The following is a 27,500-nucleotide window of genomic DNA, read 5'->3' on the forward strand; positions in this document are numbered from 1 at the left end:
ATTAAGCCACAAATGTCGTTAACATCCAAATCACTACGCCTTTTGAATAACTTACACAAAAGCGGATTTATAATTGACAGGCGCTTCCGACTGTTATGCGGCTTAGAACTATAGGCAACGACGGACAGTGACTTTGACCACCTGGTAGAGAAGTAGCACTTACAAACCATAACTCTCCTTCTCTCCTTGAGTGCAAGTCATTCTCAAGGTACTGTGAAGGAGACATAAACGATATTTGTGGCTTAATATTTGTGACAAAAAAACCACACTATATATATATATATATATATATAATATATATATATATATATATACAAGTGTCCTTTAATATATACCTCTACCTCGGAAATAATATATTTTCATATATGCTTAACCGAATTCGGCCTCTTGCGGTGGTGGAGTGGGTAAAAGCTTCATTGACGTTCCTGGATTTGTATGGTGTCCTGAGTTCGCGCCTGGGCGCCACCAATTCTATTATCGCCTAATAAAATTCCCCTTCGGTTAAGCATATATGAAAATATATTAATTCCGAGATAGAGTGAATTAGATATTAAAGGACATTTGTAGCTCGATGTATGTATATGAATCACGGTAAAGTGATATGACTTATATATATATATATATATATATATATTATATTATATATAATATATATATATATAATATATATATATATATATATATATCTAAATTGTATAGAAAGAAATGAATACTGACGTCATGACCAACGCGGTATCTCATATCTACACAGAGAATAAAAAAATCGGAGATTTACCAGTTATGGATTCGCTAAAGCAGAAGGGCATTCTAAAAACAAGGAAAAAACGAACCAAGTCTTCACCGGCTCGTATTCTGAACGAAATCCGATGAAGAAAACCAACTGCCCGTGAAGGGGAAAAACAGTGTGTAACGAGAGAGAGAGAGAGAGAGAGAGAGAGAGAGAGAGAGAGAAATTTGTTATGTCAAAGATTTACGTTATCTGTACGTGCTAAGTAATATTGTGTCCTTACTGACGAATCAACAATTTTCAGCAGTGAAAATAATAATAATAATAATAATAATAATAATAATAATAATAATAATAATAAAATAATAATAAACAATAATAATAATAAAATAATAATAATAATAATAATAATAATAATAATAATAATAATAATAATAATAATTCTTCCAAGTTAAGGTCAACGCAACGATGTAATAATGTATATTCCCAGTAATTTCGAAGACGTGATTAAATGGATAAAATTAAAAGGGCGGAAAAGTTATAAATAGCAAGTTTAATACCGATTTAATTATGGCGCAACTCTCTTCACACTTCAAAAATATTGCACCACTACCGCGTGGCCTTCAAGATATCATTGAAGTATTGCTATATAACATCTTCTGAAGTTCTCTCTCTCTCTCTCTCTCTCTCTCTCGCTTACATGAAGATTTATAAACTTTATACAGACACACACGAATATTATATATTATATATATATATATATATATTTATATATATATATATTATATTATATATATATATATTATATATATATATTACTTACATACATATCACGCGTGTAAATGGCAAAAGCAATATATACATATATATATATATATATATATATATATATATATATATATATATTATATAAGTATATTTACATATATCCTATATGTGCATACATATTATATAAATAATCACTAAAATCAAATCAAGCAAGTAAAATAAGGAGATTATAATACCATCTCTAGCCCTCTCTCAAAAACACACAAACGACTACAAGGATATTATATATACTTCTCGATGTGCATGCACTACGAAAATGATCGACGGTCAACAGGAGAGTAAGTCTTCATTTTACACCCAGCATGATCTTACTATTTTCCCAAGGAACGATAAACCAAATCAAGTCTGACATCATCTCTCAATAACTTCAAAACAAAACGTGTAACCTGGAGTGCGATCATCAAAAAAAAAAATTTATTTATGGTAAGTATTATAAAATGAATATATACGAAATCAATAAATAATCGAGAATATATTTATATTAATGTAAGGTGACATTATGATCCTAATAAAATATACTTTATAAAATATATATAAAATAAATATACAGGTACAAATATAAACCAAGGGCGTTTAATATTTGGCATATAATTAATATTAAAAAAATTAAAGGCCTACAGTTACAGTGAATGAAGTCTGTAACAAAAAATACAACATACTTCAGAACCCGATTCGAATCATGACATAGGTGAGCGTGTATACTTCTGATAAACTCGAAAGGAAGGCTGTGCGCATATAGTATAGAAGTCCAAAATAGGAACAATCAAAGATTGATACTTTACATTACTTTTACCAGTAAAATAATACGCAAAACAATTGTGCTCTGTTACAAAACCTTTTAAGAAACAATCCAATTAAAAAATTAAAAATTAGGGAGAAATATTTCTATTTTGATGACAAAAAAACACACACACAATAAATACGACATATAATATTATTAGTTACGAAAGCAATAATTAAGGGAGACTTCCATAAGCACAAAATCCACACAATGAAGACGAAAACTGTAATTATTAAAAAAATGAAATATACTCTTACCTGTTCCTTTTCGATTCAAATACACCTCGTTTTTTTTGAGCAGGATTGTAATTGGGTTGCCGTTTAACCAGCATTCGTAAATTTGTCTATAAAATTAACCGTACTGTAACACCGTTCAAAAATTAAATGGAATACATACACGGTGAATGGTAATAATGGTAACACTTCTAATGGACTCTTACAAAATCGACTGAGATGGAAAACATGTAGAAACTGATGGCACAAAATCTAAAATGTTTCTCTCGAACATCATCATATAAGTCGGCGATTATTTTGCGAAGAAATGGAGAGAATGTGATTCCAACCTGACCTAAAGTAAAAGCACATCATCTTGATAAAGTACAACTGAGAGTAGAAAATTCACTCCAAACACGCAATGGCAGTCCTTCTTCTAGCACACCCCACTCATAATGTCGATATTATTCCAAAGCAACTTCATCTCACTGGAATTAACAAATTTACACCTAAATTTTTCCATAGAGAGCGTATATAGTCAAAAACATATCCTGAGCTCAGTAATACAGAATCATTTGTGAAGTATAAAAGGATTATCTTCGAAGTAACTATTAATACATGGTGGATATCTTACGTATTTCTCGCTGGAATTTAACTTGGTTAGGGGCAACTATGCCTTTCACGTTTTGTTCAACATTAGAAAAATTTTTCAAAATTTTTGCATCCAAACCCGGTTCGCACCTAAGATTAGATTAACTAGTCTTTGGTGCATGATCAAGCATGTAAATCCGTGGCAACTTTTTTAGCTATCTTGCTAACTGATTAACTAGCCAACAAACAAAACCGTTACCATATAAAATATCTAACCCCGCTATCTGCTTGTGCACTCTGCAGCCAGGTCATATTTGCAACTTTAAAAGACTGGCTATATATATATATATATATATATATATATATATATATATATATATATATATATATATATATATATATATATATATCAAACTGTGATTATTTATTTTATTTCATTTCCAAAGGCTAAAGAAGAACTAAAATTATTCAATAATTCTACAAAAAATTTGATTTAATTGAGCAACACCGAATAATAACATCCTCTCTTTCTTCCTATATGCGGTACAGTCTAGCCTTCACTATTATTATTCAGATTTTCTGTCACTTGATCCTTTAACTTAATATCGTGTTGTCATGTTTACATTTATCTAAATATCAAATATATGTCGTTAAAAATAACGGATATGCTCTATCCTGCTTCTCTGGGTACATGTCGGTTACGGTCTTATAATAATAAATAATTCAACATGGAATATAACTTTTCAACGTATGTTTACATAAAATATTCATATTGATATCAATTTAGTATGTAGTTTCGCCAGCAATGACAAAAGATGACACCTTTCTGAGGGACGAGCGGTACAGGAAGCCCGAAGAACCGACGCAGGCCCAAGGTTCCAAAATAAGCTATTAGAAGGAAAAGTGCCACAGGAAGAATGTTGACCTTTACAGAATACAAATATGTTTTCTTCGTAATGCTAAGCAATTTCATATTTTTCTTATCAACCCTTAAATTATCATATTAATCAAACTGTTTCTAATGGCAGAGACCAGAGCGATTTTACATCAATATTAATAAGTATGGTACAACCAGTTGTTTGCCATTTCACATTCTTCTTCTATGTTGCTTGCTGAGGCATTACCAGAAATATGCATAAAAATCAAAAATTTTGAAAATTCAGCTTCAGTAAATTACAACTACCGGCACAAACATTGTCATGTTGCCTGTATTAAGTGTCGTCTATTAATAACTATGGAAACTGTTGGCAAACGTCCACCAAGTCCTCTACTCAATGATAGCAAATGTTTCGTCGGTTGCCTCGTCAATGACCGATAAGCCTTATAAATTAGAACCAAGTCTGAAAATATAATATTAATAAAAAAAAAATTTCCCTTGAATATTCTTTTATGGCTTTAGAAAATGATGGTGATTCATAAGAGTTAAATAAGAAATACATTCCCCTTACAAAACTAGTGAAAAAATGAAAAATCACGTACGCACCAAAAATACAATATTCAAATTTCAATTTTGAAAAATGCTGCGTAAAGGCTGTTATAAAAATGATATCATATCATCGCACATATCGTCAATAAAAATTTATAACATGAAAAAAAATTACAACTGGATTAATAGAAGTAATGACGCTATGCGAAAAGTAAGCGAGACATCTACAAGGATATGAAGAGGTATACAGGCATCTCACACTTCCACTCACTTGAAACTTTACAACGCCAAGTTCCTACATCAATAATGCAGTAGCGTACTAAACAAGTCATCCCAAACAACAGCAACAACAATAAAAATAACATACTATTAAGACGTTCACATTTGTGCCAACCGAATATTTATAGGAACTCTTAAAAGTGCTGAATCCGTTAGACTAAACACAGAAACATCGAGATTCTCAAAAGAAAAAAAAAAGTAAGTATATTTGTATTGATCCGGACTGTTAAGACATATCTAATGAAATTATGGATGGTAAATTTGAAAGCAATACGAAAAACTAGCAGAATTACGAAACTATAAAAGGGTAAAAATTTCAACTTCCGAATTTGATTTCATTTCGATTAAGCTGCGCAAAAAAAAAAAAAAAAAAAAAAAATCGTTCCCGTCTCCCAGCATATGACGGCCTAGTACATTAATGTAAAATTCAAATGAATTATAATACTTATGAGCAAAGAACAGTTTTAGCCTTAATAAAACGCTAAATTTTTAAAAGCATTTTTGGATTCAATGGTAAAGAGAACGGCAATTCATTGCCTTGCCGTTCTCTACTTTTAAGTTTTATCATTACCATTAGTGTTGCATTCACAAATTGCGTTTCTGCTCATCAAGAAATAATAAAACTTACATATATAATACAGGCCACTTGATTCTACATTATTATCATTCTAAAAGGGTACCAACTTCCACAGCAAGCTTTATTTTCGGGGAAGAATATTCATTATCTTAAAAAAATGTATAGCAAATCGTGAAATATTTAGCATTTGCTGTAATAATTTGGGCTGCATTTTACTAGAAATGTTTCGTAGTGTAATTTATTAAGTTTTGCGTTCATCGTAAAACTTTATACAGGCTCCTAAATCCTTATAGGTTTATATATTTCTAAAAAAAAAAATCACACAATATATCTATAAGTAAACGGAAAAAGAAACGTTGCATTGAAACTTATTAATTTATAATAGACGAATATGCTACAAATATAACCTGGGTGGGAAGGAATATTTTGACGAGCAACTACGCTTTTCATGAATCAATAAAAATCCAGAAGACGGGAAAGGAGTCGTGAGAAAACATGAGAGAGAATCCCGCAGAGTTTATCTCACCTTATGGCAAAACCCTCTACTGCAATAATTCTTTCCTACTTCCGTAATCATTTTGCTCGTCACCCTCCACACCTTCATTGGAGGGTTTGTACGACATTACTATTACAATCTAATTATTATTAAATCTTTAAAAGTTACTTCTGGTTTTAAAGGAATGGGTGTCTGCGCCGAAGACCGTAAAAAAAACGTTACACAATAACTCCCATGAATAATTAATTCTTGACTTAAAATCTATGAAGGCAACAGCCAAAAGGTTTTCCAGGGTATTACAGATCATAAAAAAACTGACTTGGTTAAATGCTGCAGCTCCTGCAATTAATGCTGCTACAAATAATAATGATAATACTACTAATAACAATAATAATAATAAAGACGACAACTCATAATGAATAAGGACCAGTTTAAAAAAGATGTTCTACTGTTCAGAAGACAAGAAATTTTAGACGAACAGGTCGCTACAACTCCATCACAACACTGCTCTCAAGAGTATTCTTCCACGTAAACCTTCTTTCAGAAAATTCCAGCGACACTCGCTAGTTTTGCCAAATGATGGAACTGCTAAGTTAAATAACATAATTTTTTTTATCTAAACTATCGTCAACAATGATAAATGATAATATACTGTATACATAAAATGACAGTTGATGATAATAGCAAAAAACTTAATATCAATAAAAACTTCATTATAAATGCTGATCACCTTACACAACTACCTTGCGATGAAGCGGGAGAGAGAGAGAGAGAGAGAGAGAGAGAGAGAGAGACGGAAGACACACCCACCTTTTGGTCCTGCGTGAGGGGCCTCCTCCAAAGAGACTACAACACACACGTAGATTGCAATCCTATCTTTAACGACTTCCTCCACCTCAACGTTACATGTTACTCTTCACAAACAATGCGCAAACAAACCAATGGAACAGCTGTTCTGTTTGCTTGATGGCCTTATTTCTGCTGAAGCGAAACAAACACAAAACACTTATTTCTTTTCTTATTCAAGACGTAAGGAATTCGCCAAATCTTTCATTCGAGTACAGCGATGATTTTTTTCTTTCTTCTCTGTTCTTTTCTAAAAACTCGATGCTTTCTCGCACTCCCCAGTACCCCTTTCCCCAAAACAGCTCTCTCTCTCTCTCTCTCTCTCTCTCTCTCTCTCTCTCTCTCCGCCTCTCGTCAATCACTTTGAATTAGCATGTACGTAAATCAGTTAAAGCAAGGAAACTTTTTTTCGAAAGCTTTCAACATCGATGAGGAGGATCATGTCACGCCTAGTCAAAATCTGGTTCCAATGTCTCTTCCTCTATCTCTGGCACAAACACACACACATACACATACACACAGCATGGAACAGATTGTTTGCTTCTCTGTATGTCTCTAGCGGTCTCAACTACTAAAGCGACGCTCTTTTAACGGACACTGGACACGTATTAAACTCGAACTGATCTAGAAAAAAATTTTTTCATAAATCCTACGAAATCTATATAACCCGTCAAATTCCATTTTCCAGTTTTTTTTTTTCAGGAATACAGGTAGTGCAAGCACTCATTCATACAAAATATGCATTCTCACGAGCTCGCATGCACAGAGCACTCAAAACACATAAGCCCCACTTGTTGGGAACTCCTTTTGCAAGCACAAAAACTTGGGTCGCTGACCTCGCTATTTGAAGCGACTTTCACACCGGACGACGTGTTTCCATAGCAAACGCAAGAACGTTCGAAGTGTCTGGAAACCGCCCACGCAAGGACACGGTCTCCTCGAGCGAATGCAGAGACAGAGAGAGAAAGAAACAGCCAAGATCTAGAGCCGCTGCCGTGTCGGAGGGAGCACCAGAACCGCGACCAACCTTGTCAAGAGCTAAAGACACACTGGAGCGACACACCTCCTCCTTCCTCCCTCCCAACGTCCCTTCCTCTACCCTACACCTCCTTACACCTCCTACACCTCCCCATCGTCCCTCCCTAAGCCGCATCATCCTCCGACGGTGGCTACGTAGCGAGATCTCTTTTTCAGTCTCCCCACCGTTCGCACAGACAGACACCAAGGACCTTGAAACCTTCGCGAGCTTCGGCGCAGATGGAAGAAGCTGCCTGCCGGACTGCTGCTGCTGCCGCTGCTGCGTCGTCGTCGTCTTCTTCTTCTCCGTTGGGATCATGATGACTCGGATGGAGCAACACTAAGTGATCCACCTGGGGGCCTGTTTGTGGTAGGTCAGGTCTCAAGTTTTGTCATAAATTGTAGGTGGACACGTATCAGTAAAACAAACTAAATTAAAAAGAATTCTCCTATGTAGTTAGTTTCAGGGAACAACAGCAACCAAATATCATTACGTAAGCCATTTCAGGGAACAACAACAACAACCAAATGATATCCTCATTGCGTAAGTCATACACCAAACCATCACCCGCACGCTTCCGCCTCCTATTATAAATACTTATATATATAATATGTATGTATACACATATACATACACACACATATACGTGTATATATATATATATATATATATATATATATATAATATATATATATATATATATATATATATATATAATCAATGAGCATATCTAATTACTGAGGAGTTCCATTTTGTATACCTCAGAGCGACAGTACACTAATTTCATACACATGCTCACACACACATATATAATATATAATATAATATAACAACTACAAATGGCGAGTATTCTCCAAAAGATACCAATCAATACACTGGAAAAAAAAATATCCTATTCATCCAGACAGTAAAACCACAGAATGGACTGGAGAGTAAATGTAAAAGATGATTTATGCTTCAATTCCACGTCAAAACTTCTTGTAACAAACAACAAGCCGGACGCGTTTGCAGAGAGTCAATTCAGCATCCAAAATACAAACAGCAACATTTCTCTTCTTTTCTGACTCATGATTCCAGAAAACGAGATATCCAGCTTTTCGTTTAAGATGGTGGTTCTTTTTCCTAGATATGTGACTTTCTTTTTCTCTCATCACGTGGCCACACTTCCGGAAAAAGACCGCTGGTAAAACCCCGTGCATTACCAGCATGTGCTCAAGTTAATCGGGTGAATCGTAACTATTGAATCTCAAACTGCATACGGTTTAGTCGAAACGGTGACATCTAAAACAACAGCCCTTTCGCATTGACAGTTTCAACTCACAAACCTTCAGCGTTTCCGGGTATTCACTTCGCTCAAGCTCCCATAGCAGATAGGGTGTACAGAATCCCTTACATTCCATGTTTCTTTAAACCAAAATTCCTTAAATCACTGTGATTTCTCTGGCATATACCGCATCGCTCTTAAAACCAAAACACCTTAACATGTGATTTCTCTGATACCATCAACCTTTCTGTTCTATTGTGCTTAAAACCAGAACAAGTTAAAAATTGCGGTTTCTCTGACAGCATAAACCTTCCTATTACCTTGTACGTAAAACCAGGACCTGTCAAAATTGTAATTTCTCTGATCCATAGAACACTTTCATCTTATCACTCTTAAAACCGGAACACCTTAAAACACTGCAGGGAACCTTTCTATGCTACTGTGCTTGAAACCAAACTTCCTTAAAACATAGTGATGTTCCTGATGCACAGAACCATTATATCTTATCACAATTAATACTAGAATTTCTTAAAAATTCGATGTATCTATGAAGCATAAAATTTCCATATCTTATAGCTCCTACAACCTTACAACTTTCAATACCGTTTTAATAATTCATTTTGATAACCATGTACTTTCGTGAAAAATAAGAGAAAAAAACCAAGGTATTCAGAACCTACATCTTGTTATTTTCAGCATAAAACAATGTTTTCGTTCGTACTAGTAATTTTACAGCAAAACTTTTATTTCTCATAGTTGCTATTTTCTAGTAAAAAAAAAAATCTTGTAGATATTTTTTATGCAAAAATATGTTTTTGGTCAAAGCTGTTTTTATGGTAAAAAAAAGCAATTTTTGCAATTCAAGTTTTTATTTGATTTATTTATTAAATGATTTTTTTGTAGTGATTTATTCATTTATTTATTTTTGTCAATACCTGTTATTTTCCAGAAAAAGACTCGCCCTATCACTGCATTTCTTTACCCAGAGAGCCGTTAGCACCAGAGACTGGACGAATTTTGACTGATAACGGATGAGCCAAGAAAACCGACATCTTTATGATTTCGGCATAGGTACGGCTGCAATGCGAAAGATTTAACTCCCCGTCGCCTGCATTATCATTACTCTTCGAACTCGTTATCATCAGCGTCATAAACAACATCAATTTCGATGGAATTGAATATAAAATTTACGAAAACAGCCAAGCACTAGGACCTATGAGGTCATTCAGTTTAGAGAGTAAAACGGTGTAACAAGAGGAAAACCTCGCAGTTGCACTAAGAAACAATTGTTAGTAGAAGGTTAAGGGTAAGATGGAAGAAAGAGAATATTAACGGAGCTACTGTAAAAGTTGCAGCTAGAAGACGAAGGGATGCTGTGTAAAGCACCTTACGTAATGGCTACAGTGCACCGCGCGAGGTGCACTGACGACACTAATCCACCACGGGGTACCAATTTTAACTATTTTAATAGCTTAAAAACTAGCTTACATGGCAACGAGTGTACACCATCTTGGCAACACACACGAAAGTCACTCGCAGCCTTACACCAATCAAAAGCCTAACGTATCATGACCGCAGAGTACTCTAATGCTGCAGAAAGAAAGAAAAGTGTTCTAAATTAGGCAACGAGCAACTGCAGGAGGAGAGCATCTGCATCATACATGCAAACCTTAGCGAGAAAATAAAGCAATAAATGACCGCTTTTATCAACGGGGTCGTTTTATGAACTAGTCTCGTTTTACGACGACCAGGGACTGAGAAAGATGAGTGATCCAAATCTCGACTCACCGTCTCCATTCTTCCTAGATTATACTCTTCATGTTGGAGGGTCTCAGTAAGGTCGATCCTTCGGTCATTATCTTGTACAGCAAGACCCTAATCGGCATCTCTCTCTCTCTCTCTCTCTCTCTCTCTCTTTCGCTTTTTACATATCATATTGCAAATTAAAAGCCAAACCAAGCATCTTCTCCCTCTTTTGCACTTTCTTCCTCGGGATAAAAGCATGACTGGATAATTAGAGAGAGAAAGGGCCGCATTAAGTGTTCCCTTCCAATGAAACCAGTCTCAAACGAGGCAGGGTTCCCGAGCGTGTCTTCATATTCTAACATCTTCCTCTTTCACGGAGATGAACTCCTGAAAAGCGGCAGAGATGACTCACTCCCGTTACTAAAATGGCTTGGATCCCGAGGGTGACGAAGAGACCTCGCGCTTCTCTGAACGGTTCCTTTGTATTTCACTATCGCTTTACTTCGCTTGGCTCCTTTTCCTACTTCACATATGGACATTCCATTCTGTGGATACTACTTGCTCAATAAATTAAAAGACTGTTAAAGATTTCAATAATAAAACAAATTCAACAACGCACATTTCTTAAAAATTTCGCTTGTATATTAAAAGTTTGATTAACATGATCAAATTTGGTTTGCTAACTTCGTTTATGATGGGGTCCCTTTGGCATTCATCAAATCCTCACAAACAACTGATACAGATTTGCCCTCAGGCAAGGGAAAATGGATTTCTTGGACTTAGACACCTACTCAGCAGTTATCAAGACAAGCAAAACCCAGACACTAGAGAACCCCAACATCAACTGGAAGATTTCCTCGTTCACAACTGACTATACTCTGTTTTTTTCCATCTGTCCATCCGCCTGTGGTGTTTTTGTATGGTAACACTGCGTCCCGGGCTTTAGATAGTTGCATTCAACGATTATAATAATATCATATTTCGAATATTAACGGTGTAATTCGCATACAGTAAATTATTAAAACACTTTTCAGTTACAAATGTACACCCAGATATCCTTTTATTTACCTAAAGCTTACAAATAGCGTAAGTATCTAAAGCCGGGGACGCAGTGTTACCATACAAACACACCACAGGCGGATGGACAGATGAAAAAAAAAACAGAGTATAATCATTAACATATTCCGTCTGTCAATCAGCACCACAGCAATAAATAATAAACTGAGGGCTTTCTATTATATTCCTAATTTTCCTTTGTACGTTCCGTTCATAAAAAAGAATCTTTAGTGAGTTAAATGACAAAATAAAACTATATAAAGCAGGCTCTACACTGCACCTTGCTTTCAAATACAGAATCATATTCTCTCTTTCGTTCTGAGCTCCGATAAAACAAAGAAACCTCAGTCAGACTTATTGCCTGACTCAGCTTCGCCATACAATTCTGGAAAAACGATTGCTCGAGTTTCTTAAACCAGCAGAGCGATAAATTTCATAAGAAATTTCCCAGAGAGAGAGAGAGAGAGAGAGAGAGAGAGAGAGAGAGAGAGAGAGAGAGAGAGAGAGAGGAAGTGGGTGGGAAGAGAACTGGCAACCATGCACTGGATGTTATACAAAGAAATATCAAGGAAGAGAATGTCGAGAAAAGGCCTACGGTAGCTAAATCTAAAAACGATATCATTAAAGAAAGTCGCCCAGGTTAAAAAGAATAAAATTTTAAGAGCAATGAGCAGAGAAGAGGAGGTTAAACAGAATATGAAAATGTTTAACCAAAAGAAGTCATCCAAAAATTGAACATTTAAAAAAAAAAACAAAGTTTACGACCCGTTAACGATTTGACATGTATTTAAGCTGTCGTCACCTCTTAAACAATATAAGGAAAAATCATAATTTGAAACTAATTTCTTATGCTTTTACCTTATATGAATGGCCGAGCCATTTATGATAGCAGTGATACCAGATCTCTTTATTTCTTTCATATACACGGAGAATACATAACCATGCATACATACATACACACACACACACACACACACACACATATATATATATATATATATATATATATATATATATATATATATATATATATATATATATACAGGGTGTTTCGAAATTAGAGGCCCCCTCTACAGCATAGACAAAAATTGATATGGACAAAAACAAAAGTAGTTCAGAAATGGTATTTAAGTTTCTCTCTGGGTATTTAATATTTTGTGTGTCCTCCATCTGCCTGTACAGCCTGCATTCTTGAGGGGTATGATTTCAGCAAATCACGAAAAAGCAGAGACTCAAACTCCATTTCCCTGAGCACTTCGGTCACCTCTCTTCGCAGGTCGTCGAGGCTTGATATGCCATTATAGTTCACTGTGCCCGCTTCAACACGATCCTTTAAGATACTACCAATGTTTTCACACACATTAAGGTCAGGGGAGCTACCTGGAAATTCATTTGACGAGAAGGAATCGATACCACTGTTTCGAAGTAGCTCCTGTGTCTGAAGAGCCTTGAAAACATGGTGCCTTATCATGCAAAAATGTGACTCCACCAGTAAGCACAGTTTCTCTACAGTATTCGTCATTCCATGACAGTCCTTTTTCTTTGATGATCAACATTAACAACTTGGACAAAGCGCACATCATTGCTGATATCATCCAACTTTGCAGCCCAAATGATGTCATTTTTATGATTTGGCTTCCTGACTGTGTAAATGAAGAATTCATCTGATGCGGCAACATGGAGAAAGTCAGCTTCATCCCAATCTTTAAGAATTGAACCACAAAACCATGCATGGTCTTCTCTCTGTTGCTGAGTGATGTTGGGCTTGCTGATAACATGAAATGGCTTGATACCAGATTTTTTCAACACACGATATACAGCACTGTAACTTCTCTTCTTTCCCCTTTTTGTTTCTAGTTCAAGTGCCAATTTACATAAAGACTTTCTTGGTCTACCCATTGCCTCAGCTATGATGTCTTTTGACTCCTGAGAAAGGACTTCAAGCCTTCCAAGATTCTCACTCTTTTTGTGAAGACTTTCATATGGATTTTTGTTCCAGTTTCTTTAAACAAAGGATTCATCTCTTTTAATGAATTTAGCTATCCAGGAACGTGAAATGAAGGATGCGCCAGCATCCCAGGCCTCTCTGAAGTTATAGCCCGGATTCGGTCAATCCATCTGATTTCCTCCGAGTCGTTAGCCATGGCTGTATCTAACTCCGTCACTCAGTCTGAAAATGCAAGAAATGTAAAATGAAAAATATCTTAATAGAAACTTAAGATAATGTACTTGGAGATAGGCTATAGCAGAAAACTTCATAACTTTCCATTAAATTTTTGTTCTGTGGAGAGGGGGGCTCTAATTTCGAGAGAGAGAGAGAGAGAGAGAGAGAGAGAGAGAGAGAGAGAGAGAGAGAGCTCAAGTTCCATGTTACCAATCAAGTTTTCATGATTACAGATCAACCTATTCAGTCAAAGACAAAAACCCCAATAACAGATTTCGAAACAATTTCCAGCCATGTCATTTCATTACCTTCAAAAGCGGCATATGCTAATAAGAACACGCCTAACATCCTGTCGCCAATTAAATCATCCATCGTCTCTTTGGCCTAATACCTGCCGCGGTGGCGCTACATGACCTAAAACTGACCTACCGACACAATTTCCAAAGATAGGCCTAATATCGCACTAGGTAAAAACTGGAATAGCAAATGGTTGTACTTTATTTTGGGACAATGTATACAACGCAGATTTGTATATTAACTGTAAAAGAATAAACGGGTAATAGTATTCCCATAAAAAAATTAAATTGAGCATCACCAAAGAAGGACCATAACTACGTTAATTCTCAGTTTTATTTAGTCCAGTTCATAATCAACTGAATAAAAATGCAATAAAACAGAATATGGTATTTAATTCAAAAGAACCATAAAGAGGTTCATGACTGAACCAGAAAATTTTAATAAACAACTGGCTTTCAGTTGGTTAGACCGAAACCATGCGTCCACACAAGGCATCTTATTCCCTTTGAAACTTCTCCAGACCTAGAGCCCACCACCAGGCAAGGAACCCTGCTGGCGTAGGTATTTGCAGCTGCTAATAGTATATATTTACAAAACAGAAAAAGGGACGGTCATATATTAAAAAATGAATAAATAAAAAATAATAACTATATAAAAACGAGGACCCTCTTATAAGTATTTAGAGGTGACCTACAACCATAGAGTACGTTCATCTCTTATGATTGACATACACTCCTAGTGATCTGAAATGAATGATATAATGGCCATGTTTAATTCATGTCATAAGAGGAAGAGGAAGACTGACAAATACTAATTTATACCAGAGAGAGAGAGAGAGAGAGAGAGAGAGAGAGAGAGAGAGAGAGAGAGAAATACTATGAATGGTGTCATGTATGATAGTATATATATATATATATATCTATATATATATATATATATATATATATATATATATGTATATATATATAATAATGTATATATATATATATGTATGTATATATATATGTAATCTATATATACGTATATAATGTATATATATATGTATGTATATATATATATATAATATATATATATATATATATATATATATATATATATATATATGATCTATATATATATTCACACTATCCACCCTAACTGGGACCTAAACGGTCGACTACTGATAACCTTGTATCTTGAATTCACTATCTTGTTCAAAAGGGGTTATTTAAAATTGAGGGAACTTGCCCATATCGACACTCGACGTCATGTTCGAGAGTCGAAGTTGGCCACTAATAAGGTTGGCTGCAGATATTTAAAAAAAACTACAGAAGTTATTGTTCCATTCAAGCTTCAACTTGAGAGAGGTGGAGAGAGACATGGGAAGAGTATATGAATATATACAGATATTATGAAACATATATATATATATATTATATATATATATATATATATATATATATATATATATATATATATATATATATATATATAATATTATATTATATTAGATCCTGGTGGTAGGTGTGTAGAATCCACGTAGGTCCTGCGTGTCGTAAATGGTGACTAAAAGGACAGCTACTGCCTTGCAGTCTTGCAATTTTTAGTAAAAGGCTAGGCCAACAGCCAATAACTGTGGAAGCTGCTGCTTTGCAGTCGTACTTTTTAGTAAAAGGCTAGGCCCACTGCCAATAACTGTGGTTGATGACAGCAAGGGCATGCGGTCATGAAAACCCCCTTTGCCAAACAATAAACCATGCCTGACGATGCCTTTGATAGACCGTGGAAAAAGGCGCATCAGGTAACGACACCTTAATGTAGTGATAAAGAATATATATATATATATATATATATATATATATATATATATATATATATATATATATATATATTTAATTTACTCTATCACACGGTAAAAGTTATAAGTTGCGGTAACTTTACTAGTTTCTTAGCCGTTGAAGAAACTCATAGTTGAGGACTAGCGTTCGATTTTCGAACCAGAAGATGCAAGACGATGCCCCTGTTGACCTAAGTTGTTCTCCCCAGCGGGATGGTTCGTTTTAGATTAACTATTTCGGATTCCTAGGAAACCTATGTCCTTGGTTTCCTGACCTATGCCAGAAAAAAAGCCAGGAAAGACTTATATGGGACCCACTGCGAACTACTGGAGGTGGGACCTCGGCAGATTTCCTCTAGAATTCCAGGTGTACTACATGTTATAAAGACGTTGATTTGGTTTGAGAAAGAAACAAGCCACAATTCAGCTATTTCCTAATATTCTTTGAAGACGCAGGATTTACCTGACCAGCATTCCATAACTCGACTCAATTTATATAATCCATAAATATGTCTGTGAGTGTGTGAGTAGAGAGAGTGATATAGATATAGAAAGAACCAAATTATAAAGGACTCTGATTTCACAACATACCATAAGGCCTATTCAGAGAAGTTCTGCGCAAAAAAGGTCGTATTACGTGAAAACCTCCAACATTCTCGACCATTGGGCGGTTTAGCGGCTAAATTCTCCATCAAAAGAGGGTTTCGGGCCTTTTGCTCTTTTTTGAGGCAGTAGAAATCATATCTTTGCCGTATGTATTCAAGATTTAGTCACAAGAGGGAGCTTCATATTGTATAGCATTGCATAACTGCCACGTAAGGGATGATGTTTGGGTCTTGTATTAATAAGACCGTGCGGGTATGCATATGTATGAATGTACATGTGTTTAGTTTATTTACACACACAAACAAATATATATAGATATGTATATATACTACTACATACATATATATATATATATATATATATATATATATATATATATATATATATTTATATATAAGTACACACACACATAGTGCATAGAGCGTTATAAAGTGAGCCATAGATGTTCAATGTAAATGAAAGAAAAGAGGTTCAACTGTTGAGATGAGCAGTTTTCCTTGTGTATGTTGCACTGATAAAAGTAGAGATATAATGAAATGGTGAAATACTTGAGAGCAGGTCAATGAATTGAGAGAAGGTAAAAGAAAGGATGCGAATGTTTTGAGTTGGTTTGATTATGTGAAAAGAATGGAGACACAACAGGCTGGTGAAAAGTATGTATGTAAGTGAGGATAATATATATACTAAAAATTTCTCAATTTTAGCAATATCAAACCAGGGAACCCTTTGTTCCTAGCCATCAGGTGGCTTTTCCCAATGAAGAGCGAGAATGCTTTTCTCTTCCTACTCCAACATTTCACCTGAGTGAAAGAAATGTTGTCATTGGCCTTAGAACCAACACTTACCTGAATCCTGGGGCCACTGGGCCATCATATCAAAATACAACTGTGACAATCTGAACTTCTGTTACTGTGATTTCAAAGGTAACAAAACGCAATTTATAGAAAATAACTAATGATATTAAAGGAAAAATTGACAGGTCTACTATTCGTAGATGTCTCTTGCACCACATCATTAAGTGCTCTTGAACAAAGTAAAAGAAACTGCCATTTTTCCATTTTTTCCCCACGAGAAGGGCCTTATTCTTTGGAATCTTTTTCACCTAAGGAATGACCATATTTCTTTATGCAAAGGCCGACGGTCAGTCAAAATAATCCTCTTATCCAGACCAGGCCACAAGGAAGAGAGGCGGCGGCACCGGGGAGCATAGAGAAAGACGGGGATTAACTCCCAAGGAAGAGATGGAACTGCCTTTTGGAAAGTGGAGGATGATTATGTTTTGCATGAAAAGTCCTTCCATTTTAACAGAAGATGCCTTTGTTGTTGACAGGAATATCAATAAAAGTGATACTATTGCGAGTTGCCTTGTTGATCATCCTCACTTGGTAATAATACAAAAATGTTATGAACTAGGGAGCCATTACTAAGACTTGGCCACCTTGAAAAGAGATCTACATCTGATAAGTTGGCTTAAATTATATCAGGGACCATCGGGTGTCCTTCTACTTAAGTGCACGCACATATGATGAAAAAGCAACACTCAAATGATGAAGCAGAATAATGATATTAAAATCTATATTCAAGAGGAAAAATAATCATCAAAAATAATGCCAAAGACGAGAATCATATTTCGTAAAATCGGTATAACCGGTTATCAAAAGAGCGAAAATCCGCCGAGAAAAGACAAAAGGACGAAGAGAGAAAACAGTGAGCAGTGTGCTGCTCCTTCTCCACCCACATCAGCGACCTTTGTTCTTCCCACGGCAATTTACAGAAAATTAGTCAGTCAAAGCTGAAATCCTGCAGCTTACGCGACAGATTAAGATTCGTAATAACGAAAAAACAAAAGACTATACGTCCAAGAATTACAGGCTTGGAAAACAAGAGCATTCAAATAAAAGAAAACCGACGCATCATCAACCTATAAAATGAACTTCATTAAATAAAAATTTGATATAGATCAAGCATATTAAAAGTGTCCAAAACATATTCATTTAAAAAAAATCCATTACTCTAGGATCTTTCCTTTCGCTAAAAAGTTGAAATTTACTTTTATTTCCTATTACTGCACATTACACCTGAAATTCTGAAAACACCGTAATATCCAAATTAATGAATCTTTAAAACAGGTTCTAATTCCCCAACATCGTTACCCTCCAACGTCTGGGTGCGAGTTCAAGCTCCAACTGTAAAGTAACTGGGAACTGTAGGCAATTTTTACGAAAATAATAAGGTTTTCTTCCTTCATTTCAGTTCTTACTTATCCTCTATTTCTTCTGACAATCTAGCTATTGCAATCTACATTAGCAAGAGCTAAGTATCACATAATGTAATTTTTTTATTCATTACTAATTCATTTACTTTTTACTTTTATTTTCATGGTATTCCTGTCTGCTTCTATACTTATTACTTTAAGAGTAATTTTTACTTTGTATATTTGTTGTTGACTCAAAATTTCAAAAGTAAGAATATTCTCTCTCTCTCTCTCTCTCTCTCTCTCTCTCTCAGAAACTTCAGCAGGAAAAAATTTCCAAATTAAACGTCATATGGCCAACCAAAGCCACAGGTCATTAGAATGTTGTATATCAGTCCAAGACGCTCATATCCAGACCAAGAGCAAATCCTCTGAACGCCAGATCCTGCAGTGCAAGAGGAATATATTAATCCAATAATCTCGCTCCATCTCGAGTTCCAACTGATGCAACAAAAAAGGCGTGTAGGAAGCGAAGCAATGGATAGCATATTTCGTGACAAGCATGTAATGCGGAAGTAACAACGCTGACTCGGAATGAGAGAGAGAGAGAGAGAGAGAGAGAGAGAGAGAGAGAGAGAGAGAGAGAGAGAGAGGTATGAAGTAGGAAAAGCATCTGCGCTTTTGAATGATTATTACATGCACACATAAACACAAATATATATGTCTATATATATATAATAAATACACATACGTATACTGTGTGTACATATTTGTATAATATATATATATATATATATATATATATATATATATATTATATATATATACAATATGTACATATATGTATATACATATTCGTTAAAATACATAATAGAAGTGCCTATACATACGTATTACCTGTCCAGATTTGATTTAGTAGTGAAAATGTAATGAAACTACTATCACAGTGGTACTGAAATGGAAAATATTTCCTTAATGACTGGAACGAAGGAATAATACTGATAAATATTACCCGAACTAATAAACATATTTGCCGTAGGATATTCTCAGCTTCTTGCATTTTTTGAATCGACAACTTAATATCCAGAGTGGAAACACATAAATAAACAAGTCCCGATCTTGCGTCCACAAGAATTAGATTACAGCAATAAACCATTTTTATATCAAGAACGATTCCATTTGATTACCTGGTTAAAAATGTTCCAATCGTCTTTTAGCAAATAAACATCTTGCTTTCATTCAGAATTCCCACGTTACGCATTTTCAAAACTTATTTACCTTGAATAGAATATTTCGTCAAATAAGAAAGCACAATAAAGTATAAAAATAGCCAAACCCAAAAAAGAACTCCCTTATTCTTATCAGCAAGATACTTGTTCTTTAATCATTGTATTTTTCTAAACCTACGACCTGAAGCAAAAGACTGGTCTAATTTTGAATTTAAACGAACCGTCTCAACGAGAAATGGCAGAAGTGAACAGTTTTCAATTCAAAACCGAACCAAACGAAACACAACATCGCTTCTTAATGCTTAAGCTCCCGCTCTTTTCTCTGGCGACCAGTTCAGTCCATCCAATTTCTTTTTTCTCTTATTTTTTTGAGAGTAGAGGGGGTGGGGGGCCAAAGGGGGTGAATATGCCCGGTCTTTGGACTTTGCCCTTGCTGGAGGTCAGTCAGCGCGGTCTCTCCCTCCCGCCTGAAGACCATCGCCTCACGCTGAAACCAGACCACGCCCTCAAACACTCGGACAACTCAAAAGAATTTTCACCCAAATTCCCGCAATGTATATAATTTCCAGAATTAGAATATCGCTCGATTGCGTCAACGATTACGGCTACTAGACAACAGACGGCAGACGTAATGAAGACGTGGAATCTTTCAAACCTCCAAACGGCTGGAACCGATCATTTCCAATAACAAGATATCACTGGATTGCATCAAGGATGGTGATTTCCTTAATTAAGATTATAGGATAGGCTTAAAGAGTGAACAGACATAACATCTCTCTCCTCTCAATAAGTGTTGGAAGAAGCAATATTTTCAAATTTCGCCCCATCTTCAGATGAACCCGAGGGGTAAGATGTTCACACACATGGGCTACATCGTCAAATTTAGCTCTCTCTCTTTCAAGAGGAATAATTGTTAATCAGAATATTAACTTGTGATAGGAGGAATGAGGGTAATTCTGTTGTTTTATCAAAATTCACTGATGGGCACTTGGACACTAAACTCGGATATTTCCTCCAGATGTAAAGAATAAACAAAAAAAGGGGGGGGGGAGAAGAAAAGCATCATGGGGAAAACCTAAAACACACACACGCACAAATCACAAGCAAGAAAAAAATATAACATCAAAACAAAACCGACCATTTTATATATATATATATATATATATATATATATATATATATATATATATATATATATATATATATATATATATATATATTATTCCATTGGGTATTATGGACCTTGCTTGAAGTCGAAGTCGTCAAGAGACATCAAGAATTATCCGTGAAGATCACATTTAGTTATGAAACTACAAAGAAGCCTCGAATACACAGTTGCCTAAAGACAAAGTAAATTACGATCAAGAACAAAGAAAAAAAAACGAGGGGCATTTTAGTATTCCGAGTATCTTAACTACTTACACTAAAGTTTTGAAGTATGTCTTAACATAGAGGATATTTCCCAAAAGAACTAACTGAATTTAATTCACTTTCAAACGGTGACAAACGAGAGAGTGTATACATCCAGTCAGGATAAAAGATGATGGTATCTTATATGATGAAGTAATCTAATCTTTCTTCCCAGTCGACATAATGAGCATTCAGAATAGCTTTACACCTGCGTGGGTGAACCTTGAATTCATCTATCTTAATCTGCCCCTATTCCATACCTGAATACAGATTCTAATCTGATGATGTAAATCTCCTCCTCTTCTTCATATCTGAATTTAACATCAGCCTCATCCATAACCATTTATAACACTGTTCTCTTGTATTACATTTCTGAAGGTTGAAGGGCGGCTTCTTTACTGTAAGTATGTATGTATGTATGTATGTATGATGTTATGTACTGTATGTAGTTGTATGTATGTATGTATGTTATGTATTCTGTATATATATCATAGTTATATATATATATACATATAAATATTAAATAAAATAATAATAATACTAATTCATAATTAATAATAATAATAAATATATATATTATTATAATATAATATCTATATCTATATATATATAGATATAGATATATATATATATATATATATATATATATATATGTATATACAATATATATATATATATATATATGTATATATATGTGTGTGTGTGTACTTAAATACTATTTCGTCCTTTGTTCAGCTGATCTTGCGTATCCTTCTCACACGGGAAAATACTAAATAGCCAGAAGTCTTTACTATGTCTAGTAACAATGGACTGCATAATTCGTAGCCATTTTTTCATTAAACTCTTGGACGCTGGGAATTTTCGCATTACTAATGTTTTCAATAACTGACGTCGTACATCCCTTCTTTTAATGAGGAGTTATAAAGCGACCCTAACAAGTGGATTTCATTTTTCCCTAGTTCTTTCACCTTCTCGCCTTTCCTCCTGAAGTTATCCAAGTACAAAATAGACCGTCACGTCGAATGAGCAACAAATCAAAAAGGAGTCTTTCTTTTCCGAGGAACCTCAGCATTTCTCAAGCACACAACAATCAGAGAACACAATCGCACAAGGAAGGGGTGGCTCGCCCCAGCTCAAAAGGTGAACTCCATAATTAACCACAGCAGGTTTCTGCATACACAAAGAATCACCCCAACAGCTAAACATAACACCACTACTTAACCCCCCGTCTCGATCCCTACACGAACACAAAAAAAACAGAAACACTTACAGGGCAGGGTATGAACGAATACCTACGCACACAGCAAAGAGGCGCCACATCTTTGCGAAATACGAAATATGCACGAGTCATTAAAAGTTACGAGTAAACTCTTAAAACAAAATTCGCAATAATGATATAACACAAAATCTTAAATACGAAAAGAATTCAAGTAAAATAGATCTTCAAAGGACATAAAAATTCCTTTGATAAGTGATTGTCAAGTCAAGTTACATTAAAAAAACAGTAAACGCAGGGGCTAGATTTTGTAACAGGGAGAGTGACTATTTTGGACTTATATGCCTTCGTGGCTCAATACTTTCTTCATGGACGAAGTGATGCAAGAAGCCAGAGAAAGCACAGTTGTTGTATAAGAGAAATCGTGAGATAAGAAAGTTGTGAATGAAGTGTGGGATGGCTGCTCATTGCAAATGTTACATTGCTAACTGGGAATATTGAAGAAAAACTGGAGAAAATCATGACAGCATTGGAAAATGTTTACAAGAAGAAACAAGTAAAAATATTGCCTTCGGCGCAATAGAGTTGCCAGACGCACGATCAAGGCTAACTTTAACCTTACATAAAATAAAAACTACTAAGGTTTAAGGGTTGCAATTTGGTATGTTTGATGATTGGAGTATGGATGATAAACAGACCAATTTGCAGCCCTCTAGCCTCAGTATTTTGTAAGATCTGAAGGTAAACAGAAAAAGTGGGGACGAACAAACAAGCCATCTTAAAAGTTTTCTTTTCCAGAAAACTAAAAGTAGAGAGTGAAGGTGGGCAAGAGTACAGCAATTAAGGTAAACGGACACCAGGATAGTGAAGCAAAGAAAGTTCATTTGGTTGGTGGAAGACAAGGTGCAGTATTTGAGGGTCAATATACAGGATGAAGTCGCATGAGTGATGAGTTTGGTTACAGAATATAATAAGCATGAGGAGGCCAGCAAGAAATGTATAAAAGATTGGGAGCCGAATTGGACGAATTGGAGTGTTTATGAGTCAAGATTGTAATTATGAGGGGATTTGAAGACAACTCTCCTTTATGAAAACGTGAACGTTGAGTGGAAATAAATGAAAAACGCGCAAGCTGTACCGATGATTTGTATACGTAGTAATTATAGTAAAGGGTGACCTGCAGGCTGCAAAATGTAGATATTTGCAGTCTGTGTAGTTGAAAGACTGAAAGATTGATGGAGGAAAAGAGTTTATAGTTTAGAGGAGGTACGGTAGAAGAGGAAGACCTGGAGAAGGAGGAAGACTGTACATCCTGGAGGAGCTAGCAAGATTAAGGTGAGCATTACACTATTTGTAAAAGTATTTGGGGAAACTGACGTGCTGCTAAAGAGAAATCTGTGAAGGCCCATGAACCTGCTACAGTTTTTTTTTTTTTTCTTTTGCACAAAAGGTTCATCTACAACTTAGCAGGTTAAGAGTGAATGAGGCGGTGATCGTTGTTTTGTCTTTTCTCGGGCACCAATCGCCACTAAAAGGGAAAGTCGTAGTGCTGATTATATATATACGGTATATATATATATATATATATATATATATATATATATATATATATATCATATATACACACACATATATATGTATATATATATGTATATATATATGTATATATATACATATCATATATATATATATATATATATATATACATATATATAGTATATATATATATATATATATGTATATATATATATATATATATATATATATATATATATATATATATATATATATATATACCTTGCATGTGTGAGTAAATTATTAATGAATATATACATCTGAGCCTTTCAGGGAGAGAACTAAAGAAATAAACTAAACAGATTATACGATGATTATTCTGCTTGTAATTTACCACAATAGAACATCACTATCATAAGTACTCTGTTCATGTTCCAAACAGGATGTATATGTATTATACGTGTGACAGTATACCGCTTGGAGTACCTTGTACCATCTCTGAGTACAAATGAGATGAAAAATATTTCCATGACTGATAAAATCGCCGTACTTATTCTGCACGTTTGAATATTTAGGTTATCAACTAGAAACAACACTAGTGTTGTTTCTACTGGAATAAATTAATATGGGCAATGTTTACTATCCAAACATGAAACACACTGCCTACTAATTAGGCTACACATGTTACGTAAACAGACATTCAAATATAATTTTCAGAAAATATCAGACATTCAAATATAATTTCCAGAAAATATAAAACTTTAAACCTTATTTCCAAACAGCTTAAACGAATATGAATAATGTCCAAATTGTAAAAAACGTTATCTAAAGATAAGTTTTCACTAATCCACTTTCGAGCCGCCAACTATCGTTATATTTCGATCGTTCAAATATTCTCTTGTATATTATGGTAACGAGATACAATTTAGACAACGTGAGACAACAATATCGTATAGCAATACGAGCATTTCATCGCTGAAAAACAATGTAACAGAAGATGACTCTGTCTCTCTCACGGACTCAAATACATCCCTCCAAAAACACACACACATACATACACAAACACACACCACAACTACTCAGACATACAAACAAATAAACGCATCATTTATATAATTATATTCGCAAGGTTCGAATAATAAAAGCTGCCGTGTCTTCCCAAAACTAGAGAGAAGTAATCAAAATCTTTATAATAAGAACGAACTTGAAATTCTAAAAAATTCAACTTTAAAATACTGAAGCCAATACAAACGTTTGACGTCGAGGGAAAACACCTAAATTAAATTAGGGTTTTCATAAAGAAAGTCAGATTAGTCTCCAAGAATTCTTTCCGCCTATATGGAATTTTCAGGGGTGAAAGAACGTCCCTCTGACCAAGAAGGAAAGAACTAAACGGAAACGGAAGTCTCGGCCAAATCAATGAGATTTCCGGATGCAAGTATTACTTCCGGTAGAGAAATTCTCGTATTGAAGTGGAACATCTGACAATAAAATAGAGAAAATGCCTGGAAATGCCTGGAAATTCCTGGGATAATTAGACAATTTAATAGTTAACAACAAAATACCCATACTATAAAGGCATTCAAGAATAATTAAGAATTTTCAGTACTATTAATTTCTTCACAAATTAAGTTTTTACGACTATCCTTGATATCCTGAATCATAAATAATGCAGTTTAAAGAACAAAACTTTGCAATAATACAAGGACATTTTATGGTGCACTTCAGCAAAACCCCAGAAAACAATCATGGCTGTGAAATGTTAACTAAAGAACTGAAGGGTGAACTTGGGTATGTCAGGAAAGAAAATTTGAAATTTTACATGAACATTTAGGGATCTACTTTGTAAACTCTGAGTAAACTTCACGGAATTTTGGCTGAATTCCAGTAAAAGTACAAATAGATTACTAACAAGACCATGCATGCTAAATAAGCCCAAAAGAATAATCTCGCTCCTTTACAAGGTTCAGGGCATCAGGACAGCTTGAACCTTCACGTCACTGACCAAGGAAAAAAAAAATAAAGAGAATTCTTAAGCCATAAACCAAAGTCATGAGGATTAATGATACCCCAATCACATTCAGACCATCTGGTTTAGCGACTAAGTGGAAGAGAGGATTATATCCAAATTAAAAGCTGCACATTTTACGTAACCCAAATAAATAAATAAAAAAATAAAATAAAATAAAAAAATAAAATAAAATCCATTGAAAACCAAAGCCTGCCAAGATATGTTAAAAGACACTACGGGCTGATTTACGTCCTGCCCAGAGGATCCCGCATTAGCAATGTAAACGGATGCCAAACTTCATATTTGTAACCAAAAATGAGTACGTATATTTATTACTACCTTGTTATGTAAACTAGAACCATATTACCGCCTTGTTATGTAAACTAGAACAAAAGATTGAATTTACAAGGAAAAATTGTTATATTTCTTTTTATGCAGACAGGTATACCATGGTTTGTGTTTGCAACTAAAACTTGTATGTCTATTATTGACCAAGTTATGTAAACTAAAACCAACGATTGTATTTAACACCAAAAACTTGTGTAATTACATGCACCTCTCTAGGTAAATAAGAAAGGAAGCTTGCACTCATAGCTTTAACTCTAGTAAACTGGATCCATGGCTTGTATTTACAAGAAATATGTAGATCTATTTGCTGTACAAATGAATACATTAATTTTGCAACCGGCCAAACATTTCGACCATCCTCCGGATGAGAATTCAATAAAAACATCTTCGACGGTTGACATCCTTTCACCTCATTACAGAAAATGAAATCGTCGGAAATTCCCTTGGCTCTCAGCTGTCCCTCACCGCATTAAACAGCTGATATCCATTTATCACTTGCCCTTCATACAATATCTCGCGCGGTCTGCCAGGAGGGCCTATACAATTACCCATGCTGAAAACCGAATTGCCTTTCCTTAGGGAACTAATGGTCCGGCCACAGATGCACACACAAACACAGAACACAGAACACATACAGCTATTCATACGGATTTTCTCCAGTACTATTCCTCTCTGTTTTTTTCCTTTTATTTCTGAACACATACATGTAGGTCATGGCCCCCCCTGTCCCCCTCTCCCTGTATCATATAATATATATATTATATATATATATATATATATATATATATATATATATGTTAGTAATATTACACACACACACACACACACACACACACACACACACACA

The 27,500-nt window shown here is 34.9% G+C and overlaps 1 protein-coding gene across 7 annotated transcripts in view; it reads right to left on the bottom strand.

Moving 5' to 3' along the window:
• The window catches only part of LOC135201380 (solute carrier organic anion transporter family member 74D-like), a 381,276-nt gene that overhangs the window by 273,111 nt on the left and 80,665 nt on the right, over positions 1 to 27,500 (bottom strand). For 2 of the 7 annotated variants that reach the window (XM_064230233.1, XM_064230229.1), the window contains exon 1: positions 6,728 to 7,827. The exons of 2 other annotated variants lie outside the window; for them this stretch is intronic. The gene's annotated coding sequence lies outside the window, so the exon portion shown is untranslated. Of the gene's footprint in view, positions 1 to 6,727; positions 7,828 to 27,500 lie in introns of those variants that run through there. 3 more of the 7 variants (XM_064230230.1, XM_064230231.1, XM_064230234.1) reach the window with 3 other exon arrangements.

Source organism: Macrobrachium nipponense, chromosome 28 (genome assembly GCF_015104395.2).
Source record: "Macrobrachium nipponense isolate FS-2020 chromosome 28, ASM1510439v2, whole genome shotgun sequence".
Classification (NCBI taxonomy): Eukaryota; Metazoa; Arthropoda; class Malacostraca; order Decapoda; family Palaemonidae; genus Macrobrachium; species Macrobrachium nipponense.